The sequence below is a fragment of the Globicephala melas genome, chromosome X (assembly GCF_963455315.2).
Source record: "Globicephala melas chromosome X, mGloMel1.2, whole genome shotgun sequence".
Lineage (NCBI taxonomy): Eukaryota > Metazoa > Chordata > Mammalia > Artiodactyla > Delphinidae > Globicephala > Globicephala melas.
Window position 1 is genome coordinate 111481229 of NC_083335.1, and position 26500 is coordinate 111507728.

Below are 26500 nucleotides of genomic sequence, written 5' to 3' on the forward strand. Positions count from 1 at the left end.
ATGGTCTCGTGTCTCCTAGCATCAGCCTGGAGAGTTCAAGGGCATCTGAGGAGGCCCCATGGCAAGGTGCAGCCAAGCAGAAGGAAACGAAGATGTTAGGATGGGAGCAGCCTGAGGCTGGCTCCCTTAGGCCTGATGCATTCTTGTTTCTTTGTTAACTAAAGCTCTGAAGGCGTTTGCTTTTTTTATTCCTGGCTCAGCTGAGTAAAAAATGCTGTCTGGGCAACATTTCTTGGAAAACCTCTGCTCACAGGGGTGCAATAAATATCATTCTTTTTGGAGAACCTGTGGTACTTATATGGGTGCTACTGTAGTTCAAGCCCAAGAGAGATACCATGCTGTAGCTATTGGGGTTCAGTGCTAGAAACAGAAACCCCTTTAGGTATTTAAATAGAAAGGTTTTGAGTTCAGAGAATAAGGGGCTTACCATATTGTTGGAAGGGCTGGACAAACAGGAATGATTGCCAGGGTATCACAAGAAATCCTACCTCTGTCACAACTAGGAAGGTGGAGGGTCAGAGGCTGCTGCTGGAATATACACTATCCAGGGTCCAGGAAGCCACCACTGATGCACTTCTTGACACCCCAGAGGTGCAAATTAAACATTGGAAATCTGCTTCAGAAACTCCACATCTCTGCTTAAAGGCAGAAAAGCAGGAAGATGATCTCTGCCCCATGTATTCTTTCCCATTGGTGAAACCTGTTTATGTACAGAAGCCTAGCTGCAAGGGAGTCTGAGAAATATAGTATTTAGCTTTCTGGATTTCTTAGTATAGTAAGACACAATGGAAGGAGGTGGGAATGGAGGCCAAGTGTCAACAGACCATACCTTATAAACACACATACGTTATAAAACAGCACTGGCCTTAGAGCATGGAGGGGACCCAGTTGGGGATGGCTGGGGCCCAGTAGGGTCTGAGACCCAAAAAAGTGGGATAAACAGAATATATGGTAGAGTTTCTTCAGGGAAGAGAGAAGGTAGAATCCATCACAGAATTTTCCCTGGTCTGATTTTTAGCAACACAAAGGAAATAAGGAGACTGTATCCTGGCTAGGGAAGTGGCTTGACTTTTGGCTTATGGGAATTGCTGATATTCAGTGTTAAGAGCAGATAGCATCATTACCTGAGACTTCAAGTAGATGGGAGATGGAGTGGATCATAAACAAAGGTATAGTTCTTGGAAACAGCTGGTGATGGAGTCAGGTCTCTGGCAGCCAACTTCCCTGGCATGGAAAGAGCTGTGGAATGGGGTTTAGGGGAAGGCACAGCAAGAATTCTGGGGTCCTGGCAAGACCCAGGGAGAGTGAGGCCAGATGACTGGGTGGGCTCTTTGGGTCTGATACCGAAAATGGGCCTCTGTACACCAGCACTGAATTAAGCCTCGGAGACAGAGTTTGGGTGAAGTAGAAAAAAATAGCTTTATTGCTTTGCCGGGCAAAGGGGGCCACAGAGTGCTAATGTCCTCAAAGCTGTGTGTCCCCACCTGGGAGGGTCTGTGAGAAGTCTTATAGTCAAGGGGCAGGGTTGCTGATAAGGATCAGGGTGTGTGCAGGGCCTGCATTCATTCAGTCTAGAGATCATCTGGCGTCAGGTTGTCTCACGATGGGCTTTTGTGGTTCTTGAGGTTATTGAACTGTGACCTTCTCTCTGAAATGAAGAATGCTTCTTCAAGTAGTTAACATCTTCCATTTAGTGGGTTTTTTTTTTTTTTTTGCGGTACGCGGGCCTCTCACTGTTGTGGCCTCTCCCGTTGCGGAGCACAGGCTCCGGACGCGCAGGCTCAGTGGCCATGGGTCACGGGCCCAGCTGCTCCGCGGCATGTGGGATCTTCCCAGACCGGGGCACGAACCCGTGTCCCCTGCGTCGGCAGGTGGACTCTCAACCACTGCGCCACCAGGGAAGCCCTAGTGGGGGTTTTAGTTCTGCAGAAGAGCTCAAAGATATTGTTATGTGTATCCCTTGAGGAGGAACCAGAAACCTGCCCCAAGGCTGCACTGTTGTTTTTTGACTGCTTCTCCCTTGTCTCCACATCACCTCCCTTGCCTGATTAGCAACTGTTTGAATTGTCCTTTGGAACTCACAGAAGATCATGGAGGCTGAATGAAGCCTACTTCCTACAAAAAAGAAATGGGGGACACAGAAAGGCTTTTGTGCCCAGGAGCCCCACAGGGTCCTGCTCAATTTCAGGCCCAAGTAAGCAGATGGAAGATTGTGGGAAGTTGCCTTAATTAGCCCCAGTTCTACACCCCTCCCTGTATCCATGCCCTTTGCCTTTTAATTTTGCATCTTCTCTTACAAAAGGCAAAATGGGTTTCCCTACCCCTTTGTTTGGGGCTTGGCCTTGAGACTTACTTTGGACAGCAGAATAGGGGAAGAAGCAGCACAAGTTCGGTTTTGAACCAAAGCCTTAAGAGGCCTCACATGTTTCTATTTTCCCTCTCTCATGCTTTGGCCATGTTCATGAGAAGAGCTTCCCCTGGGTTCTGCTTATTCAGCCTAGGCCCAAGAATTAACCCATGTGGGAGAGACTAGAGCCCAGCCCATTACAAGGAACCAATCCCAGTGGACCTACAGCTTGAAGGAAGGCCTTCTAGCTGAACTCAAGCTAGTTCTTCTTGGCCCCAGGAAAACTAATGGTGTGTGAGAAATAAATGCTTATTTTGAACACTGAAATATTTGTGATTGTATAATAGTTATGCAGCAATAGCTGGCTGATACAGAGACTGTCACTGAATACCAACGGGTTTATCATTTCTAGGTATTTCAATGAAGAGTATCAGGAGGACATCTACAAATCTCAGACCGGCATGTGCAAGCTCTGAGGAATGGGAATAACCCAGTGTATCTGGGTGACCTTTGGAGAAAGCTGAGACAGAGCTACAACACGGCAGTGGCTGACACCCAACTCATAGCCCATCTTCTCCAGGTAGGCTTCCCTGATTTGCCAAGCCCACAGAGATCTCTTCATCCTCTACTCTCCTCACTTATTGCCTGTTTTTCTCCTTCAGCTCTGATCCTATGCCATCACGTTTAGAGTGACCTAATTCCAAATCTCTCCAGATAAATGGATCTACCTCACTGTATTTTTATCTAACCACATGTCTATATTTTTTCTGTGTGGATATAATAAGGGACTGGTCAAGCGTCTTGTTCAGATCCACATGCATTATGTTTAAAGCAATGGTTTTTGAGATTCAGTCACTTCTGAACCATCTTCATGATGTTTGTCTATTTCCATGTATAACCAGGGAACAGTGTCTAGGGGGTGAGAGATTGTAGGCGAGCTGAGGCTGTGACTGGCTGTGACTCATAAAGGACTAGAATGCTGAGAGAAGAGAAGAGTCTTAGAAGGAGGTCTGTAAGGGAGAAGGGGAGGCTGGTGGAGGCAGAGGACTGGGCTAGAATTAAAGTGCAGCAGTAGTTAAAGAAGGATACTGAGAAGGAAGCCATTTGAGGGCAGCATTAAGAACCAGGAAGGGGCACTGTAAGAGGTAGAGATGGGAAGGTATCGGGGAGGACTGCAGAGTCATTGCTGAGGAATCTCACAATAAGACAGGGCAAAGGGCAGATGGTGGAGGAGAAGCAGGAAGATGTAAATGTTGGGCAAGTGAAGTCTGTGGACCATCATTGTGCCAAGTAAAATCATCTTGTTTTCCATGTGAAGAGATGTCTCTGTATTGAATACCACACTGAGGAAACTGGTCTAAATCAGTGGGCTTCCAAATCTTTTTCTGCTTGCATGTCCTCGAAAAGAATTTTGAAAAACTACATATTCCCTCACACTTTTAAAGTTGATATCTAAAACCCTTTATAAGTTTAAATATTGTAATTCTAAAAGATGTAATATATAATAGTATATTGTAACTATTGATATTTAAAAATAAAACATACTGTACTTGCTGGTATCAAAACATCATTATGGGTGGGGACCTTCAAGATGGCGGAGGAGTAACATGTGGAGATCACCTTCCTCCCAACAAATACATCAAAAATACATCTACATGTGGAACAGCTCCTGAATGCTGAACAGCATGTTCTGAACAGCAGAACACCTACTGAATGCTGGCAGAAGACCTCAGACTTTCCAAAAGGCAAGAAACTCCCCATGTACCTGGGTAGGGCAAAAGAAAAAAAGAAAAAAACAGAGACGAAAGAATAGGGACGGGACCTGCACCCCTGGGAGGGAGCTGTGAAGGAGGAAAAGTTTCCACACAGTAGGAAGCCCCTTCACTGGCGGAAACGGGGGGTGGGTGAGTGGGAAGCTTCGGAGCCACAGAGAAGAGCGCAGCAACAGGGGTGCGGAGGGCAAAAAGTGGAGAGATTCCCGCACAGAGGATCGGTGCCGACCGGCACTCACCAGCCCGAGAGGCTTGTCTTCTCACCCACCGGGGCGGGTGGGGCTGGGAGCTGAGGCTCGGGCTTCAGAGGTCAGATCCCAGGGAAAGGACTGGGGTTGGCTGCGTGAATACAGCCTGAAGGGGGCTAGTGCACAACAGCTAGCCAGGAGGGAGTCCGGGAATAAGTCTGGAACTGCCTAAGAGGCAAGAGACCATTGTTTCGGGGTGAGCGAGGAGGGGGGATTCCTTCCCTGTCTGCCCACAGAAGGCAGAGCACCGCCTGAACGAGCTCCAGAGACAGGTGCAAGACGTGGCTAACAGCGCGGACCCCAGAGACGGGCATGAGACGCTAAGGCCGCTGCTGCAGCCACCAAGAAGCCTGTGTGCGAGCACAGGTCACTCTCCACACCTGCCCTCCCGGGAGCCTGGGCAGCCCGCCACTGCCTGGGTCCCATGATCCAGGAACAACTTCCCCGGGAGAACACACAGCACGCCCTAGGCTGCTGCAGCATCATGCCGGCCTCTGCCGCTGCAGGCTCTCCCCGCATACCGTACCCCTCCCTCCCCCCTGGCCTGAGTGAGCCAGAGCCCCCGAATCAGCCGCTCCTTTAACCCACTCCTGTCTGGGCGAAGAACAGACGCCAGAGGGTGACCTACACGAAGAGGCGGGGCCAAATCCAAAGCTGAGCCCCGGGAGCTGTGCGAACAAAGAAGAGAAAGGGAAGTTTCTCTGTGCAGCCTCAGGAGCAGTGGATTAAATCCCCACAATCAACTTGATGTACCCTGCATCTGTGGAATACATGAATAGACAACAAATCGTTCCAAAATTGAGGCGGTGGACTTTGGGAGCAACTGTAGACTTGGGGTTTGCTTTCTGCATCTAATTTGTTTCTGGTTTTATGTTTATCTTAGTTTAGTATTTAGAGCTTATTATCATTGGTAGATTTGTTTATTGATTTGGTTGCTCTCTTCCTTTTTTTTAAAAAATAAATTTATTTATTTATTTATTTTTGGCTCTGTTGGGTCTTCGTTTCTCTGCGAGGGCTTTCTCTAGTTGTGGCAAGCGGGGGCCACTCTTCATCGTGGTGCGCGGGGCTCTCACTGTCGCGGCCTCTCTTGTTGCGGAGCACAGGCTCCAGACGCACAGACTCAGTAGTTGTGGCTCACGGGCCCAGTCGCTCTGCTGCATGTGGGATCTTCCCAGACCAGGGCTCGAACCCATGTCCCCTGCGTTGGCAGGCAGATTCTCAACCACTGCGCCACCAGGGAAGCCCCCCTTTTTTTAATATATATATATAAATATATTTTTTCCCTCTTTCTCTTTCTGTGAGTGTGTATGTGTATGCTTCTTTGTGTGATTTTTGTCTGTATAGGTTTGGTTTTACCATTTGTCCTAGGGTTCTTTCTGTCTGTTTTTTTTAGTATAGTTTTTAGTGCTTGTTATCATTGGAGAATTGTTTATTGGTTTGGTTGCTCTCGTCTTTCTTTTTTTTAGTACATTTTAATTTTTTATTTTAATAATATTTTTATTCTTTATTTTAATAACTTTAGTTTTACTTTCTTTTTTTCTCCCTTTTCTTCTGAGCCGTGTGGCTGACAGGGTCTTGGTGCTCTGGTTGGCTGTCAGGCCTGAGCCTCTTAGGTGGGAGAGCCGAATTCAGGACATTGGTCCACCAGAGGCCTCCCTGCCTCACGTAATATCAATTGGCAAGAGCTCTCTCAGAGATCTCTGTCTCAACGCTAATACTCAGCTCCACTCAATGACCAGCAAGCTCCAGTGCTGGACACCTCATGCCAAACAACTAGCAAGATAGGAACACAACCCCACCCATTAGCAGAGAGGCTGCCTAAAATCATAATAAGTTCACAGACACCCCAAAACACACCACGGGACCCAGTCCTGCCCACCAGAAAGACAAGATCCAGCCTCATCCACCAGAACACAGGCACTAGTCTCCTCCACCAGGAAGCCTACACAACCCACTGAACCAACCTTAGCCACTGGGGGCAGACACCAAAAACAACGGGAACTACGAACCAGCAGCCTGCGAAAAGGAGACCCCAAACACAGTATGTTAAGCAAAATGAGAAGACAGAGAAATACACAGCAGATGAAGGAGCAAGGTAAAAACCCACCAGACCTAACAAATGAAGAGGAAATAGGCAGTCTACCTGAAAAAGAATTCAGAGTAATGATAGGAAAGATGATCCAAAATCTTGGAAATAGAGTGGAGAAAATACAAGAAAAGTTTAACAAGGACCTAGAAGAACTAAAGAGCAAACAAACTGATGAACAACACAATAAATGAAATTAAAAATTCTCTAGAAGGAATCAGTAGCAGAATAACTGAGGCAGAAGAACTGATAAGTGACCTGGAAGATAAAACAGTAGAAATAACTACTGCAGAGCAGAATAAAGAAAAAAGAATGAAAAGAATTGAGGACAGTCTCAGAGACCTCTTGGACAACATTAAACGCACCAACATTCGAATTATAGGGGTCCCAGAAGAAGAAGAGAAAAAGGAAGGGACTGAGAAAATATTTGAAGAGATTATAGTTGAAAACTTCCCTAATATGGGAAAGGAAATAGTCAATCAAGTCCAGGAAGCACAGAGAATCCCATACAGGATAAATCCAAGGAGAAATATGCCAAGGCACATATTAATCAAACTATCAAAAATTAAAAACAAAGAAAGAATATTAAAAGCAGCAAAGGAAAAGCAGCAAATAACATACAAGGGAATCCCCATAAGGTTAACAGCTGATCTTTCAGGAGAAACTCTGCAAGCCAGAAGGGTGTGGCAGGACATATTTCAAGTGATGAAAGGGAAGAACCTACAACCAAGATTACTCTACCCAGCAAGGATCTCATTCAGATTCAATGGAGAAATTAAAAACCTTTACAGACAATCAAAAGCTGAGAGAATTCAGCACCACCAAACCAGCTTTACAAAAAATGCTAAAGGAACTTCTCTAGGCAGGAAACACATGAGAAGGAAAAGACCTACAGTAACAAACCCAAAACAATTAAGAAAATGGTAAAAGGAACATATATACCGAGAATTACCTTAAATGTAAATGGATTAAATGCTTCAACCAAAAGACATAGACTGGCTGAATGGATACAAAAACAAGACCCATATATATGCTGTCTACAAGAGACCCACTTCAGACCTAGGGACACATACAGACTGAAAGTGAGGGGATGGAAAAAGATATTCCATGCAAATGGAAATCAAAAGAAAGCTGGAGTACCAATTCTCATATCAGACAAAATAGACTTTAAAATAAAGACTATTACAAGAGACAAAGAAGGACACTACATAATGATCCAGGGATCAATCCAAGAAGAAGATATAACAATTGTAAATATTTATGCATCCAACGCACCCAACATAGGAGCACCTCAACACATAAGGCACAACCCAATCCAAAAATGGGCAGAAGACCTAAATAGACATTTCTCCACAGAAGATATACAGATTGCCAACAAACACATGAAAGGATGCTCAACATCATTAATTATTAGAGAAATGGAAACCGAAACTACAATGAGGTCTCACCTCACATCTGTCAGAATGGCCATCATCAAAAAATCTACAGACAATAAATGCTGGAGAGGGTGTGGAGAAAAGGGAACCCTCTTGCACTGTTGGTGGGAATGTAAATTGATACAGCCACTATGGAGAACAGTATGGAGCTTCCTTAAGAAACTAAAAATAGAACTACCATACAATGTAGCAATCCCACTACTTGGCATATACCCTGAGAAAACCATAATTCAAAAAGAGACATGGACCACAGTGTTCATTGCAGCACTATTTACGGTAGCCAGGACATGGAAACAGCCTGTCCATCGACAGATGAATGGATAAAGAAGATGTGGCATATATATACAATGGAATATTACTCAGCCATAAAAAGAAACGAAATTGAGTTATTTGTAGTGAGGTGGATGGACCTAGAGTCTGTCATACAGAGTGAAGTAAGTCAGAAAGAGAAACACAAATACCGTCTGCTAACACATATATATGGAATCTAAAAAAAAATTGTTATGAAGAACCCAGGGGCAGGACAGGAATAAAGACGCAGATGTAGAGAATGGACTTGAGGATGTGGGGAGGGGGAAGGGTAAGCTGGGATGAAGTGAGAGAGTAGTATGGACATATATACACTACCAAACGTAGAATGGGTGGCTGGTGTGAAGCAGCTGCATGGAACAGGGAGATCAGCTTGGTGCATTGTGACCACCTAGAGGGGTGGGATAGGGAGGGTGGGAGGGAGACGCAAGAGGGATGGAATATGGAGATATGTGTATACGTATGGCTGATTCACTTTGTTATACAGCAGAAGCCAACGCACCATAGTAAAGCAATTATACTCCAATAAAGATGTTGAAAAAAAACATCATTATGATGCGACAGCCACCATCATCCATTTAAAAAGTACAAGACAAGCTCTTTAACAATCAGACATTTTGCTTCATTCCTTTTAATATTTGAAATTATATTTCCATTTCACTTCCCCCTCAGAATTTTATCCTGATGTGATACATTGATATTTTTATGCTTGACAGTCTTTTATTGATCAGTCTCTCATGTATCACAGCAACAAAACATGTATGCAAATTGGTTTAAAATTTGTTTCCTATAACCGTAAATAATAAGTAATTATTAAATATAAGAAGTAACATTTTATTGGAAAAACACCTCTTATTGAAATGGCTGGAGTAGAGGAGGTAGGTCATGGTCCCTCCATTAGAGGAAACTTGGCCAATGCTGGTATCCTGAATTGTACCTTCCTTAAGCATCTCAGAGGTTTTTACACCCAGGGCATCGTGTCTTGGTCAGGTTTGGAACCTTGGATACGGAGACATCTGTATGCCACCTGTACTAAGACCATGGTGATGGTAGCTGCCATCATGGTAAACTGAAGATCCCCTTTGCCTATTTCCTGGGCATCAGAGAAGCTTCCCAGTTCTTTGTGTGATGCCAGGGCAAGGCAGGGGGGAACGCAGTAATGCCAAAGCTTGGATTTCCTGCAAGCATGACAGAATGGGTATTTAGAGCCTGATTTGCTTTGATTCAAAGAATACAAAGAAATGGGGCATTTTTGGTACAGTTGAATTCCTCACATTAAGCTTCATGCCTACTATGTGGGGTGAAGGGGGAGAGAGCTTTGGATTGGGTGATCATCAAAGCAGAGGTTATCTGCATCTGATTGTCCACGTGTAAGATGGGATTGAAATCTACTCTATGCATCCTCCTGTGCTACTGTGAGGCTCGTATGAGATCAAAGGATGCTTGTGACATCGTTTTGTAAACTGTCAAGAATTCTTTCTTATTTTTATTTGCAAACTTTTCATTTGGAAATAATTACAGGTTCACAGGAGGTTGCCAAGACATGTACAGGAAGGTTCTGTGCATCCTACAATCCACCTCCATCAATGCTGACATCTTGCTTAACTACAGTATAATATCAAAATCAGAGCTTATTCACATATAGCCAGTTATCGGCAGTTATACTTGTACTCACTTGTGTGTGTGTGTCACTTCATGAAAATTTATCACGTGTGTAACTTCGAGTAATTACCATCACAGTCATGATACAGGACTCTTCCTTCATCACCAGGCTCCGTCATGCTACCTCTTTATAGCCACATACTCCTCTCTCACAATCCCTACCCCCTGGTAATGACCCAGTCCATCTCTATAGTTTTGTTATTTCAGTAATGTTATATACATCAAATCACAGTATGTAGTTGTTTGAGATTGCCTTTTTCATTTAGCATAATTCCCTTGAGGTCCATTTAAGTTGTCGCCTGTATCAGCAGTTCATCCCTCTTTATTGCTGAGTTGTATTCCATGGTATGGAGGCACCATAGTCTCTTTAACCATTCACCTATCGAAATACATTCAGGTTGTTTCCCATCTTTGGCTATTATGAATATAGCTGCTATGAACATTTGTGTACAGGTTTTTGAGTAAACATAACTTTCCTTTTCTTTAGAATATGTGAAATTCTGGGTTGTATGGTAAATGTATATCTAGATTTATAAGAAACTGCCAGGCTTTTCCAGAGTGGCTGCACCATTTTACATTTCCCCCAATAATGTATGAGTTATCCGTTTTCTCTGTGTCCTCATCAGCATTCAGTGTTTTCACTATTTTTTATTTTAGACATTTTCACATTCCCATAGGTGTGCAATAATATCTCATTTTGGTTTTAATTCACATTTCTCTGATGGCTAATGATATTGAACATCCTTACATGAGCATATTTGTCATCTTTAAATTATCTTTGGTGAAATGTCTGGTCCTCTTGTAATAGAGAAGAACAAACCTGACTCCATATTGGATCTATTCCTTTAGCTCTAACCTTTGTGCTCTGTTGCCTGTGCTTAGTCATGCTGGCTCTGCACCTTCCTAAAAGAATGTTGCCTAGAGCCTGAAATATACATAATAGCCCTTTCTCAAGGCTCTGCCTCCCAGGCTTGATCTTCATATAGAGATAAAAAGTTGCACAACAGAAAATAACAATTATCCTGTTGGAGGTTTACAGGAACATGGTGACCAGATCTATGTGGACAGCTGAAAGAACAAAGGATTATCACGTACCCTCCGGGGGTCTGGCCAGCACTAAGACGTTTCCAACAGCAAGTCACATCCCCTCCCCTTTGCCTAGGCCTAGATCCCAAAGAATTTCTCCTAATTTTTTTTCTAAAAGTTTTATAGCTTTATGTTTTGCATTTAAGTCTGTGATCCATTTTGAGTTAATTTTTGTCCATGGTGTGAAACTTAGGTTAAGTTTCATTTATTCTGCCTATGGATATCTAATTTCTGCAACACCATGTGTTGAAAAGTCTATCTTTCCTCCATTGTATTGCTTTTGCATCTTGGTCAAAAATCAGTTGGGCACATTTGTGTAGCTCTATTTCTGGGTTCTTTGTTCTGTTCCATTGATCTATGTGTCTGTCCCTCTGCCAGTATCACACTGTCTTGATTACTGTAGCTGTATAGTAAGTCTTAATATCAGGTAAAGTGATTCTTCCAATTTTATTCTTTTAAAAAATTGTTTTAGTGATTCTAGGTCTTTTGCCTTTTCATATAAATTTTACTATAGTCTTATCTATGTCTCCAAAAATCCTTGCTGAGATTTTGATAGTAATTGCGCTAAGCCTATAGATTTCAGTTTGGGGATAATTGACATCTTTACTAAGTTTAGTATTCTAATCTATGAGCATCCATTTATTTAGTTCTTCTTTGATTTTTTCGTCAGCATTTTGTAATTTTCAAGATACAGATCCCGAATATGTTTTTCTAAGATTATACCTAAGTATTTCATTTTCTTTGTAGTGAGTGTAAATGATACTGTGTTTTTAATTTTGGTTTCCTTATGTTTATTGTTAGTATATGTAAACGGTATGAGCATTTTTGTGTGTTTATCTTGTATCTGCAACCTTACAGAATTCACTTATTAGTTCTAGGAGGTTTTTTTTGTAGGTTCTTTGGAATTTTCTGTGTAGAGAATGTCATCTGCAAACAGGCAGTGGTTTTCTATCTTTCTTTCTGAGCTGTATGCGACTTATCTCCTTTTCTTGCCATGTGCTTGCTAGGACTCCTGGTCCTATGTTCAATAAGAGTGGTTAGAATGGACATCCTTTTCTTGTTCCTGATCTTAGAGGGAAAGCATTCAGTCTTTCACCTTTCATTAAGTATGATGTTAGTTGTAGGTTTTTGAATAGGTGGTCTTTATCAAGTTGAAGACCTTTACCTCTCTATTTCTAGTTTTCTGAGCTTTTAAAAGAATTATGAATGGCTGTTTTCAAGAACTTTTAAAATGTTATTTTCTTTTAGTACTTTTAAAATGATGCTTAAATTGACATCTTGGTTCTGTGTGAAGTTCTGATAACATGAGGACACATCATTTTCCTTGTCAGCTATGCCCCTCCTGGGCGGACTGGGAGGACATAGGTGACGGAAGGGCTTCTTGTTGGGTGGGACTGCGGGAAAATGGAGGGGAGAGATCTCGAGGTGTTGCCCAAAGGGGGCTGTTACCAAGTTAAACAACAGAAAACCATGGTGCTGAGAGGGTCATCAGTTTCCCAGGGCTGCTGTAACAAATTGCCAGAAACTTAGTGGCTTAAAACAGCACACATTTATTCTGTCACAGAAGTCAGAAGTCTAAAATCAAGGTGTTATCAGGGCTGTGTTCCTTCTGGAAGCTTCAGGGAGAGCCTGTTTCCTTGCCTTTTCCAGCTTCTAGAGGCTGCCTGCATTCCTTGGCTAGTGGCCTCTTCCTCCATCTTCGAGGCACATCACTCCACCCTCTGGTTCCATTAGCACATCTCCTTTTTTCTCTTTGGCCTTAACTCTACAGCCTCCCTCTTTTATAGGGCCTCTTGTGATTGCATTGAGCCCACCAGGAAGATCCTTAATTACATCTGCCAAGTCGCTTTTGCCATATAAGATGACATAGTCACAGGCTCCAGGGATTAGGATGTGTATATCTTTTGAGGGACGGGGCATTATTCAGCCCAGCACAGAGGTGTGACCGTGGACATGATGATGAGGTATTCTAAAGAGCAGCGCTATGGAATTAGACTGTGGTTTGAATTCCCATTCCAGGTTTCCAAGCTGTATGACTTTCAGTCAGTTTCTTTTTATGGCTAAACCTTTGTTCACCTGCAAAACTGTAACCCCTACTGTGGTAGAGATGACAACTGCCCATCAGAAATTTACACAACTTTTCCAGAGTATGCAGTGGTGGCTGGGAAGCAGCTTTCCAGACAGGAACTACATTTCTCTGTACCACGTGCATCTAGGTGAGGCCCATATGACTACCACTGGACTGTGAATGGAAGTGATATGTGTTACTTCTGGCTGAGGGTGCTTATGAAGAAGGGGTGAATTCTTTATGCTCTCTTCTCCCACCTGCTGGCTCTGTAATGACTCCCAGGTGACCGTGGAAGCCTTGTGATGAAGATGGTAAAGCTTCCACTAGCCTAGGTCCCTCAATGAGTGGAGCCGATTCTCTCCTCCTCTCACTGCCAAAATGGACACCTGTGTGGGCCTGTAATATGAGCCAGAAATAAATTTCTGTTGTGTTAAGCTGCTGAAATTTTAGGTTTAGGTTTATTCATTTCAGCAGCCAGCATTATCTTAAGCAATAATCTACCTTGCAGACTATTATTATCCCCTGGAACTATAAAATGAAATCCTGTGTGTAAACCACATGTGAAGGGACTGAGGGACTCACAGATTAGAGAGTCATGAAGTTTTCTTCCTAGAGCAGTGGTTCTCAAACTGGGAGGTGCATCAGAATCCTGAAGGGCTCCTTAAAACACGGATGCGAGGCCCCATTTCAAGAGTTACTGATTTGGGGTGGGCCTCCTACACCCAGAGCTTATCCTTAGGCTTTTCTCTCTTGCCTGTGTTTTCTGCGTGGCTGTCACCTCCATGAGGGCAGGCACTGGGTCTAACTTCTTGGCAATTCCATCCCAGAACTAGCACAGTATCTGGCAAATAAAAGGCCCCCAACCAGCAGTGGAGGAAGGAAAAAGGAACAAGTTGGCAGTCTGTGGCTCCAAGGGCTGAGTTAGAGCCAATATGCTTCAGTTAAAGGTTTGACGATTTCCTCATTCTTAAATAGCCTTGAGTGGGATTCTTTGTTCCTCCCTGATCCTGTTAAGGTGAGGGGAAAGCTGCCGAGCCGTAGTAGCCTGTGTTGTTGTCTGCCAAGTAGATTTTCTCTTTTGCTGGTATCTCTTTGGAAGAGCTCCTGGGATTGATGAAACATTTTGCATCCCAGAAAGTCTATCCATTCTCCTATCAGGCAAACTTTATTTTGCCTTTACATTCTGGGGGCGTATTCACTTGATCACGCTGGAGAATTTCATTTCAGAGAGCTGTTGCCCATCTGAGAAAGTGTATGGACTATATTTCCTCGCAGTGGAGCTTCCCTGAAGAAGATAAAGTGCCCCATGCAGAGGCTGAGGAGGTAGCCTTCTCCTGGTGTGAGGAAAGGCCTGGGGGGACGGGTGAGCCCTTGGAAGCAGCTATTCAAAAGCAAATGTTAAAAAAATAAAAAGCAAATGTTATCTGGGAAAGAGGGAGATGGGTTGAAAGACACAAATTCTGTGTACTTGGCGATTTTGCCCATGGTGAGCTCTGAATTCTATCTTTCAGTGAAGTAAGAAGTTTGGTATTAGCGATTCCAGAGTCGTTCTGATCTCAGCAGCTTTGAGAGCTGACGGTGGGCCGGGGGTGGGGAAACAGGAGTGTGTGGGGCTGCCAGAGGACCAGGCGGAGGCAGGAGGCTGGTTGCGTTTGGTTTACCCTCCCAGAACTCTGGCAAGACAGGGCAGCCTCTCCCAGATCACTGCCCACTGGGGTCGCCTTCGGAGGCCTGAGCTATATCCAATTTCAATTTCTTGGGTTAATTTATACTCCACTATAAACAAACTTTGTAAAAGCTGAGAACCGGCAAGGATAAAGAAGCTGTTTTTCCATTACAGTCTTTCTTCTGATTGCTTGTGAAATGAGTATTTCGATAACAGAGACCCCACATTTTGCCCTGGGCATCTGGGGGGTGTATGCTGGGGAGGAGGTGAGGGGCAGTTCAGCACGAGCCTGCCTCGTGCTTGGCTCTGTGTTGGGGGCCTTCACTTGTATTGAAGCGGGGGGGAGGGGGAAGTTGCGCCCTCTCCCCCTGCCCCCCAACCCCTGTGACCTGGAGTTTAAATGTAATCCACAGTGTGGTGCAATGTGAGAAAGTGTAAACAGGGCTATGTGGCCAGCCTAGGCCTCTCAAACTCAAGTTCATTGCTGCGTAAATCTCCTTGCTCAGCTGATGTTTCAGTATCAAGCTATTCTCTAATTGAAGTTTTAAATTTTACTTGGAGTATTTGGGGAGATGTGGTGTCTTATGTGGTAATCTTCTGAGAGCTCTATTTTCCCCATTTCAAATTGTTGCTAATGTAGCATATTTGGGCGCCTGTATGATTTTTATTCATTAACCTCATCTGAACCGCTCATCTGAACCGATCCCAGATCATCTCCACTCTTCTGCGTGCTTTGTTTCTGTTTTCTCATTTTCATTCCAAAACTTTCAGAACTGGTTTTCCTGCTCTCGGTTTTGAGTACCGGGCATATGCCAAGGATTTGGTTCATATGTAGGTTCATTTCTTGGTGTCGCCAGTTAGTGTGCACTGATGGAATTGTGGGAGATCTGATTCTCAAAAGCTTTTAACGACTTGATTGCATTTTAATTTCAGATTCTTTCTTCCAGATGTGGTAGTAAAAAGAGAGGTTATGAATAAGCACGTGTGGTTTTTTATGTATGTAAATAAATTTTGGGTTTATGACTGTTGAGAGATTACCTTTCAACTTTCTCTTTTAGTCTCTAGTTAAATGTAGTTTATAAATAGTTGCTATGGATTTTGCACCTTTAGAATATTCAGGTATGAGCTGAGATTTTTTTCAGCTTTACTGAGCTATAATTGACAAGTAAAATGGTAAGATATTTAAAGTGTACATTGTGATGATTTGATATATGTATATGTTGTGGAAGGTTTTCCCCATCTAGTTAATCAACACATCCATCACCTCACATATTTATCTTTTTTGTGTGTGAGAACATTTAAGTTCTATTCTCTTAGCAAATTTCAGTTATACAATAAAGTGTTATAAACTATAATCACCATCCTTTACATTAGATTCTCAGACCTTATTCATCTTACAGCTGAAAGTTTGTACTCCTTTACTAGCCTCTCCCTACTTCCCCTACGCCACTCCCTCCAGCCCCTGGAATCCACTTTTCTGCTGTCTGTTCCTATGAGTTTGACTTTTTCTAGATTCCACTTACAAGTGATAGCATGCAATATTTGTCTTTCTCTGTCTGGCTTATTTCACTTAGCATAATGCCTCAGGGTCCATCCATGTTGTCACGGATGGCAGGATTTCCTTCTTTCTCATGGCTGAATAGTATTCTTCTGTGTGTTTGTGTGTGTGTGTGTGTGTGTGTGTGTGTGTGTGTGTGTGTGTGTAGCACATCTTCTGTTTGATTATGCAGATCACTTTATTTAGCACCTCTGATGTGGAAGGACAGTACTAGGTGTAATGAGGATTTGGAGATGAATAAAGACAACCTTAGGGCGCTGACAATCTAGTGATTATGTGACACCAATCATAATAACACCAACCATATCTAATATTTCTGAGCATTAAAAATGTGCCAGTGTACTAAAAACCATTGAGTTGTAGACTTAAAAATATGTGCCAAGTCTTGTAATAACCTGTAATGGAAAAGAATCTGAAAAAGAATATATCTATATCTATATATCTATATAACTGAATCACTTTGCTGCACCTGAAACTAACACAACATTGTAAGTCAACCATACTTCAATTAAAAAAAATGTACCAAGCATTCCACATACATTTCTCATTTATTTCTTTATATCTTTTTTAAAAGTAGATATAGTTGACATATAACATTATATTAGTTTCAGTTGTACAATATAATGATTTGATATTTGTGTATTTTTCGAAATGATCACCATAATGTCTAGTTAACATTCATCACTACACAGTTATAGAATTTTTTTTCCGTGTAATGAATGTTTAAGGTCTACTGTCTTAGCCACTTTCAAGTATACAATACAATATTATTAATTATAGTCCCCATGTTGTACATTACATCTTCAGGACTTATTAATTTTATAGCTGGGATACCACATCTTCTTTATTCATTCATCCGTTGATGGACACATTGGGGGCTGAGAATATTTTTAATTCTAAACTTTATGTCAGTAACAAATTGTCACAGGAATAGTTTCCTCTAGGGGCAGTGAATGCAGGTTTGAGTTCATATAAAATCTAGAAAGAAGACACAACATTTGAGGGGCAGTGAGTGTCTGTTGTCTCTCTGGCTTGTTACTCCCACCCAACACACCCATCCCCCACTTGCAGATAAAGACCAGTCAAAGTCTGTTTGCAATCCTTTTTCTGGGTCCTTTTCACCTGTTTCTGAGTTTTCTACACCTGAAGCTTGAAGCCAGTCCTGATCCTTCCTGGAGCTTCCTCCCAGGTTCTGCCCCCCTCCCCATGTCGTCTATGATGGTAGGAGTCTGGCCTGTGCCAGTCACTTGGCTAGTGTCTCAGTTAATGCAGGACAGAAGGGCACAGCCCTTTCCCCAAAGGAATATGCTACCAGGAAAATTTTAGTTCACAAGGGCCTAGGCTACTGGAAGGCAGACCCTTATTCTTATGGCCAAGGCCCAAGGAACTGTCAAGATAACCTATCTATTGGGCCCCAACAGTCATGAAGGGGGCCTGGGCTGCTTCTGGCTAAGGGAGAGACTCAGAGCTGGGAGGTATCTAACTCCATTGTAAGACTTCAACGCAAGTGTGAAAGAACTATTATACTTGATGATGGAGATAAACTGGAGGTGATAGAATGTATTTTATACAGTAACTGTGCCCAGTTAGGAGTTTTGAAAATGGTATCAAATTGCCCTAGATATATATATATATTTTAAAAGCATGTTAATTTTTGGCTGACCGAAACATTTCATTAAAAAAGCATGTTCTATGACCTTGATAGTCAAAGGAAGGTCTGTGAACAGCTTCGGCATCCCCTGGGAGCTAGTTAGAAAGCACAGGGTCTCAGGCCCTGCCCTAGCCCTACTGAATCTGAATCTGCAGCTTAATAAATCCCCCAGGCAATTTATATGCACACTAAAGTTTGCATGTTTCCTCTCTCTACCTCCTCCTCCCTTTTGCTTTTTCAAAAATTTTTATTTGAAAATAATCATAGATTTACAGGAAGTTGCCAAGATAGCCTAGAAAGGTCTGATTAGACTCTTCACTCAGTTTCTCCCAGTGGTTACATCTTACATAATTATAATATTATCACTTCTCCACAAGACTGCAAAATCATTATGCTTCCTCACTGAAAGGTACTGCATCTGGTGGCACTCATCTGGGTTTCAGGCCACCGTAGTGCCTTGTTCTACTTGGCAGGATTCTGTAAGTAAAGGAGATGGTGCTGCCAGGTGCAAGGTGGGGCAGCATGGCTCAGAGTGATGTGTGCTGGTGCTGTGCAGTTGTCCCATTGTGGGTTCTATAGTGGGGCTTCAAATGGTCAATGCCAAGAGGGGAGCTATGGGACTGGACATAGGGACAGGGCTGAGGCCAGACACGAGAGCTGGAGAGATGGGAGAGTCAAGCCAAGTCATCAGACCCTAGGTGAGCACAAATGAGGAGAGGTAAGTTTGAATATGAGAGTCAAGGTCTTTAGGACGAACCTGGAATCAGTGTTGATGTGGATGGAGATGGGAGAGAAGGAATTGACAAGGTCATCCCAGTGAATTTGGGTGCACAGTTTTTGGTTTTACAAGGACTCTCCTTTGAAAGCTTAGAAAGATCTCCGTTGGCCTTAAAGGCACGGAACTCTGAACCTGACTGAGTCATTTTATTAAAACAAGGTGAATTTGGGACCAGAGAATCTGTGTTTAATGGGCCAAAGTTGATGGCAGGTTGAATAATCAGGAGAGGACTGAGCTTGACAGAGTCAGGTAGAAACAGAGGCATGAAAACAGGAGGCCACACAACACTGAGGACAAGGCAAGGGAGGTTGGGCTGAAAACCTGAGCCCCAGTTTAGCAGGAGCGGGGCCAAAGGCAGGAGGAAACGCTGCCTGCATCTGGTTCCAGGAAACCCAGAGGCAGAGACGACTGGAAGATGCTAAGTTATAGGGGAACCCGGAAGCAAATGGGCCCAGGCCAGACTTCCTGCCTCACCTTGCATCAGAGGGCTTGCACCCTCAAAGTGCTAGGGGTTGCCCATTTCCCGGGACGGAATAAAGACCCTGTGGGTGCTGAACTTAGAAAGCTAATGTGCACTGGGGATGGCAGCAGTGTCACTTACAGCCACTCCCTGTCTCTCCTCTGGTTTTGAAAGCCACACAGCTTATTGCCTTGCTGCTTAAGTATGGTGGGGAACCAGCAGCAGCAGTAGCAGCTGGGAGCTTGTCGGAAGCGCAGAATCTCTGGCTCCGCCTCAGACCTCATGCAGTAGAAGCTGCATTTTAACACACCCCCACCGTTGTGGTTACTTCTTTGCACTTTAAAGTTAGAGAAATCTTGTAGATTTTTTGATGATGGCCATTCTGACTGGTGTGAGATGATATCTCAATGTAGTTTTGATTTGCATTTCTCTCATGATTAGTGATGTTGAGCATCCTTTCATGTGTTTGTTGGCAATCTGTACATCTTCTTTGGAGAAATGTCTATTTAGGTCTTCTGCCCATTTTTGGATTGGGTTGTTTGTTGTTTTGTTATTGAGCTGCATGAGCTGCTATAAATTTTGGAGATTAACCCTTTGTCAGTTGCTTCATTTGCAAATATTTTCTCCCATTCTGAGGGTTGTCTTTTGGTCTTGTTTATGGTTTCCTTTGCTGTGCAAAAGCTTTGAAGTTTCATTAGGTCCCATTTGTTTATTTTTGTTTTTCTTTCCATTTCTCTAGGAGGTGGGTCAAAAAGGATCTTGCTGTGATTTATGTCATAGAGTGTTCTGCCTGTGTTTTCCTCTAAGAGTTTGATAGTGTCTGGCCTTACATTTAGGTCTGTAATCCATTTTGAGCTTATTTTTGTGTATGGTGTTAGGGAGTATTGCTTTAGCACACATCCTGGAGATCTGAATTCTAAATCCTCTGCCAACAGTCGCCTATTTGTGGAACTCTAAGTGTGTTTCCTGGCTCTCGAGAGTGACTTCGTTTCTTATAAGGCAGTGGTTCTTGACCCTGGCTGACTGTTAGAGTAAGTTGAGGAGCTTCTTAAAATACTGATGCCCAGGCCCCAGTTAGGGTCAACTGGGATGAAATGCTGATTCAGTTGGTCTGGGTGGGGCTCCTCGGGTGATTCTAATGTGCAGCCCATTGGAAACCTGGGAACTGGGGTGAGAGGAAAGAGGAGGCAGCACAGGGCTATCTCTGTGAGAAAGGGACCAAGACCTCGAAGTGGCCACAGTAAAAGGATCCTGCATCTCATGTATCATTACTTCATTCCTTTCGGTTGCTGAGTAGTATTCCATTGAATGGCTACATCACAATTTGTTTACCCATTTTCCTGTTGATGAACATCTAGGTTGTTTTCATTATTTGAACACTACAAATAAAGCTGCTGTGGACACTCACGTACAAGTATCTATATGGATGTATGCGTTCATTTCTTTTGGGTAAATACACAGGAGTGGAATGCCTGGTTTTGTGGCAAGTATACGCTTAACTTTTTAAGAAATGGCGCAGTTAAAAAAAACACCTCATTTTTAGTTGTCAAGTCCATATCTTATGTCAGTAATTCCAGCTTCCTGTTCCTGTGGTCTAGTTGGAAAGAATATTGTTTTAAGAGTCAGAAGTCTGGGGATTGGCCTGAGCAGCTTAGTTCTAGACTTGGATTTTGAAAAAGGGGTCATTTAGCGTCTCAGAGCTTCAGTTCCCTAATCTTTCAGTTGGGGTTAATAATTTCTTTTTTCTTTTCTTTTTTCTTTTTGGCCTCACCATGCAGCTTGTGGGATTTTGGTTCCGCAATGGGGGATCAAACCTGGGCCCTCGGCAATGAGAGCACGGAGTCCTAACCACTGGACTGGCAGGGAATTCCCAATAATTTCTATAACAATAAAAAATTGGAAGTAGTCTCAGAATTCATTAACAGGAGACTGGTCAAGTAAAATACATTCCTAAATTAGAATACTATGTCGCCAGGGGGGTGGGGGAGGGACGGATAGGGAGTTTGAGGTTAGCAGATGCAAACTGGTCTATGTAGAATGGATAAACAACAAAGTCCTACTGTATAGCACAGGGAACTATATTCAATATCCTGTGATAAACCATAATGGAAAAGAATATTAAAAAAAGAATGTATATATGTATAAGTGAGTCACTTTGCTGTACAGCAGAAACTAACACAACATTGTAATTCAACTATACTTCAATAAAAAATAAATTTAAAAAAGAATACTACGTAGCCATTAAAAATGATGATGTAAAATTATATTAACTGACGTGGAAAGCTCTTTTCAACATACTCTGAATGAAAAAAGCAGGTTAGAGAAGCAGGCATAGTATGATACCATTTAGGTGAATTATGCAAATGGAGAGATATATGAAAAGCATATTTACTAAAATATTAATAGTGGTTATCTATGGGTAGTGGGACTTAGGGTGTTTTTTTACTTTATAATTTTCTATATTGCTTAATTTTATTTGCAACAAGCATGTATGAGTCCTTGCAAAATAATAAAGCTATTAAAAATATAAACTAAAAAAAAAAAAAAAGGATCCTGCATCCTGAGAGTCAGGAGTTCTGTGGATAGAACCATTTGGAAACCCAGAGCAGGGACCAGGGAGACAACTTGGGAGACTCATTGCTGAGGCTCAGGCCAGAGATGGTGACTAGGATAGGGTGGGGGCCGAGGAGATTTGGATAGTGAGAAGGTCAGGACCTTGTCTAAATCCAAGCCTTACCCTGACTCCCTCCTCCCTGTAGTTTGCCCGGACCCCATTGGCTGGCTCAGCCTGTCAAGGTCAGAAGACACTTGAGTGCTTGTCCGTCAGTGTTCCGTGGCTGAGTGACATCCAGCCTTGATCTGCATCCTTCATCTGGCTTTCTGCCTTGATTTCTGCTCTCAACATGCTGAACCCTGCTCAGGACTCATTGCCTGCTAGAACTAGAACTCTGCTTGCTTGTACTTGTCCTTCTCCCAGTCTCTTCACCTCCTTACCCAGCATCCAGCCTTTCTACATCCAATAGAGAAATATATGTACAGAAACTGCACATTGTCCCCCAGAATTCACTCTCCCTCTCTTTAATAATACGAAAACTCTTGATTTTTAGTAAGGTTCCTTTCCCAGGCTTCCAGAAATCTAGATGTGGCCATATGACTAAATTCTGGCCAGTAGGATATGAGCAGAAGTGACACGTCCCTCTTCCCACTTGCTGGAAAGTGGGTCTGGTGAGAAGCCATCTTGGCGATGGATCAAAAAGAGGGATGAAGCCTGGGTCCTTGACGAGTTCATTAGGTGGGGCCACCACACCAGTTTGTACTTCTTTATGAGAAAGAAGTGAACTGTTGTGTTTAGGCCACTGTCATTTGGGGTCTCTTTCACATGCTGTTGAACTCATTTCTTACCCCATAGAGTTTAATATCATAACCCTTTCTGAGTGCCTATATGTGCTGGACACTTCTACAAGCTTGAGATCACGACACACTAAAGCTTTGAGGTAGACATATATCACCACCATATTTACACATGACGATTCAGTCTCAAGTGTCAGTGAAAAGATCTGAGATTTCACCTACGTCTGTGTGATCCCAGATCTCTGGCCTTTGTGCGTTAAGCCTCATAGGAGCTGATACAAATTCAGGCATTTTGAGTTTTATTAAGTATATAAGAGTGGGTGGCAGCCAAATGGAAATTTAGATTTCCAAAAGGAAATCTAGGCTCTCAGAGGTGAACTAGAGCAAGGCATCTCAAGCTTGAATGTGCATAGGAGTCTTTTGGGGGTGATCCATCCCTACCTAGAATTGAAAGAGGCAGAACAAAAAATGTGTGGGCCCAATCTTTTCTGCCCCTGGTGTTGGCCTGAGCAGCCCATGGCTAATTTAATAACAAAACCTTGTTTTCTGATTTTAGTATCACTTTACAGTGATACTCCTGGGATGGGGTTAGTTTGAGTGGATTGATGCAGAGCAGGGGCTCTCAAAGTATGGTCCCTGGACCAGAAGCATCAGAGTCACCCGGGAAATTGTTAGAGCTGTGGATTCTCAGGCTCTGATCCAGAGCTGCTGAATCAGGGACTCTACGGACAGGGCCCAGAACTCTGGGGATTTTTCCAGGGGATTCTGATGCACGCTTTAGTTTGAGAAACACTGCTGTAGAAGAAAAACCTGGGAAGAGGCAGTTATGGTATAATGGAATAAAAGCCTTCAGCTGGAAATTGAAAAATCTTTCAATCCTAGTTGTCTCTTTGTTCTTAAATGGAGGTGGAAGCACTAACTTCACTAAATAATTTGCAGAATTAAACATAATGATATTTTTGCTATATACCAGTTAAGAGCACAAACTCTAGTGCACAGCCTGGCTTCAAATCCCAGCTCTGCAATTTTTACTTTGGACAAGTCACTCCTTCCTCATCTGTTAAAATGGGGATAGTGATAGTGTACCGCTCTCATATTTTTACAAGGATTAAATGAGTTAGCATTTGTAAAGCCCTTAGAAGAGTATCTGGGACTTCCCTGGTGGTCCAGTGGGTAAGACTCCGTGCTCCCAATGCAGGGGGCCCAAGTTCGATCCCTGGTTGGGGAACTAGATCCCGCATGCATGCAGCAACTAAGAGTTTGCATGCCGCAGCTAAGAAGCCCGCATGCTGCAGCTAAGAAGCCCACATGCCGCAACTAAAGATCCCACATGACGCAACTAAGACCCGGCACAGCCCAAATAAGTAAAAATAAATAAATAAGAGTATCTGGCATTGAGTAAGTGCCATATGTTTGTTAAATAATGATAATAATAGTCATAATAATAATAAATGCAGTGCTTGTTGTACACAGTGACTGCTCTGAAAGTATTTTTGGTTTAAGAAAGAAAATGGAGCAAACTGGGATTATGGGGAAAGGAGATTAGAAGGACTCCCAGGGACTCAGTATTCCTGAAACCAGAACAGAATGCCAGCTGCTTGAGAACAAGAGAACCCCCCTTCCCACTTGAATCCCATCCCCATCCCCAGGGTGACTGTCCTGACACAACCCAGAGATATGTAAGAACTACCTGTCTGCTGTGGCAGGATTCAGCAGGCTTTTGGTGGGAATTGTCCCCCGGATGGCCCGGCATCTCTGCACAGTGTCCATTCAAGTTTAAGAGTGGTGGAAACCTGGCCAGTGCAGTTGAAGGTACCCCTACCAGCCCTCCGGGGAACTGAGTGGACTGTAGGGGCCTCATGAGGCTGAAGACCACAAAGGGACCCCAATCAGCTGAGCTGGAGAAAGGAGTGGCTGGTGCTATGTAAAATGGAACTCTTTAACAATTTCTATTAATTTTTTAAACAGTGGTATCGAGGTGTACTTTACATACCATAAAATTCACCCATTTTTTTAACCTTAAAATATTTTTCCTTCCAGTTTTACTGAGACATACAACACTGTATAAGTTTAGGGTATAAGCATAATGATTTGACTTACATACATCATGGAATGATTATCACAACAAGTTTAGTGGACATCCATCATCTCATATAGATGCAGCATTAATGAAATAGAAAAAAATTTTTTCCTCGTGTTGAGAACTCAGGATTTACTCCCTTAACTTTCATATATAACATGCAGCAGTGTTAATTACATTTATCATGCTGTACATTACATCCCTGGTACTTACTTATAACTGGAAGTTTGTACCTTTTGACCACCTTCATCCAATTCCCCTCACCCCACCCCTCTCCTCTGGTAACCACAAATCTGATCTCTTTTTCTATGAGTTTGTTTTGTTTGTTTTTGAAGTTTGACCTATAACATTTGTTAATTCCTTTTACACAACATAGTGATTCAATATTTCTATACATTTCAAACTTATCACAATAAATCTAGTTATGATATGTCACCATACAAAGACACTACATAATTATCAACTATATTCCCCACACTGCCCAGCCATTTTAAGTGTACAATTTAATGACTTTTTAGTAAATTTACCAAGTTGTGCAACCGTCACCATAGTCGAGTTTTTTTCTTTTTTTTAATTTTATTTTATTCTTATTGAAGTATTGTTGATTGACAACCATAGTCCAGTTTTAAACATTCTTATCATCCCCATAAGATCCTTCATACTCATTTATAGTTGATCTATCTTCCCACTTCCAGCCCAGGCAACCACTAGTCTACTTTCTGTCCCTATAGAGTTGCCTTTTCTGGACATTTCCTATAAATGGAGTGGCTTTTTCCATCTGACTTCTTTCATTTAGCATCATCACGCTTTTGAGTTTCACTCACGTTCTAGCATGTATCATTATTTCCTTCCTTTTTATTGCTGAATAGTATTCTCTTGTTATGCCACATTTTATTGCTGAATAGTATTCTCTTGTTATACCACATTTTGTCTAGCCATTCACTAGTTGGTAGACATTTGAGGTGTTTCCACCTTTTGCCTATTGTGAATAATGCTACTGTGAACATTTACATGCGAATCTTGTGTGGATGTATGTTTTTAGTTCTCTTGAGTAGAGAGATACCTAGGAGTAGAATTGCTGGGTCACAGGGTAAATTTAGGTTTCAGCTTTAAAGAAGTTGCTGAACGGTTTTCCAAATTGGTTGTACCATTTTACATTCTCATCAGCAGTGTAATGAGGGTTCCAGTTTCTCCACATCATTACCAATGCTTGTTATGGTCTTTTTAAAATTATTATCACCATTTCAGTGGGTGTGAAATGGTGTCTCATTATGGTGATGATTTGTATTTCTCTGACGACTAATGATGTTGAGCATCTTTTCATGTGCTTATTGGCCATTCATATATCTTCTTTGCCAAAATGTCTATTCAAACCTGTAGAATTTTTGTGTTTAAAAGTAGATATGAGATGGCTACCACCTCATCCTGCCTCTGGGCACCCAGACAGGAGGACTCTTTCCAAGATGAGTCCAAGTCCCTCAGGCTGGTGGTAGGCTGGGGTTTCCAGGAGACAAGCTCTTGTATCTGTCACTTAAAACCTTGTCACTGGAGGATTAGGGAGAAATTCTGTAAACTGCTGAACTAGAAGAAAAGTGAGTTGGTTAAAGTAAATGCTTGGTTCGTTTTCTGTGAATTACATTTTTCCTTATTTTTTTAAAGCCAGTTAACCTTGTGTGGAAAAAAAAATCACCAAGCTAAGGTTAGATTTATTTAGCTGTTATTCAGATATGTACATATTTTAAAAGATGGGGATTTTAATTGTTTTCTGTTTATGCCTTTTCTTTTTCATTCTGAATAACCACATTGCCAAGTGAATTGGAAGATTCCTAGTGATTTTCATTTGTGTGAGTCTGATTAACAAATGATGCCACTAAAAAGGGCCCTGCCACTTTCTTGGATGAGGAATATAGATGACACATAGTGAGTAAAAATAAATTTCTGA

General features: G+C 42.5%; 1 protein-coding gene across 1 annotated transcript in view; it reads left to right on the forward strand.

The window, feature by feature from the left end:
• Nucleotides 1-26500, forward strand: part of RAI2 (retinoic acid induced 2) — a 401970-nt gene that overhangs the window by 61695 nt on the left and 313775 nt on the right. The window contains exon 3 of the mRNA XM_060292725.2: nucleotides 2760-2927. The gene's annotated coding sequence lies outside the window, so the exon portion shown is untranslated. The remainder of the gene's footprint in view (nucleotides 1-2759; nucleotides 2928-26500) is intronic.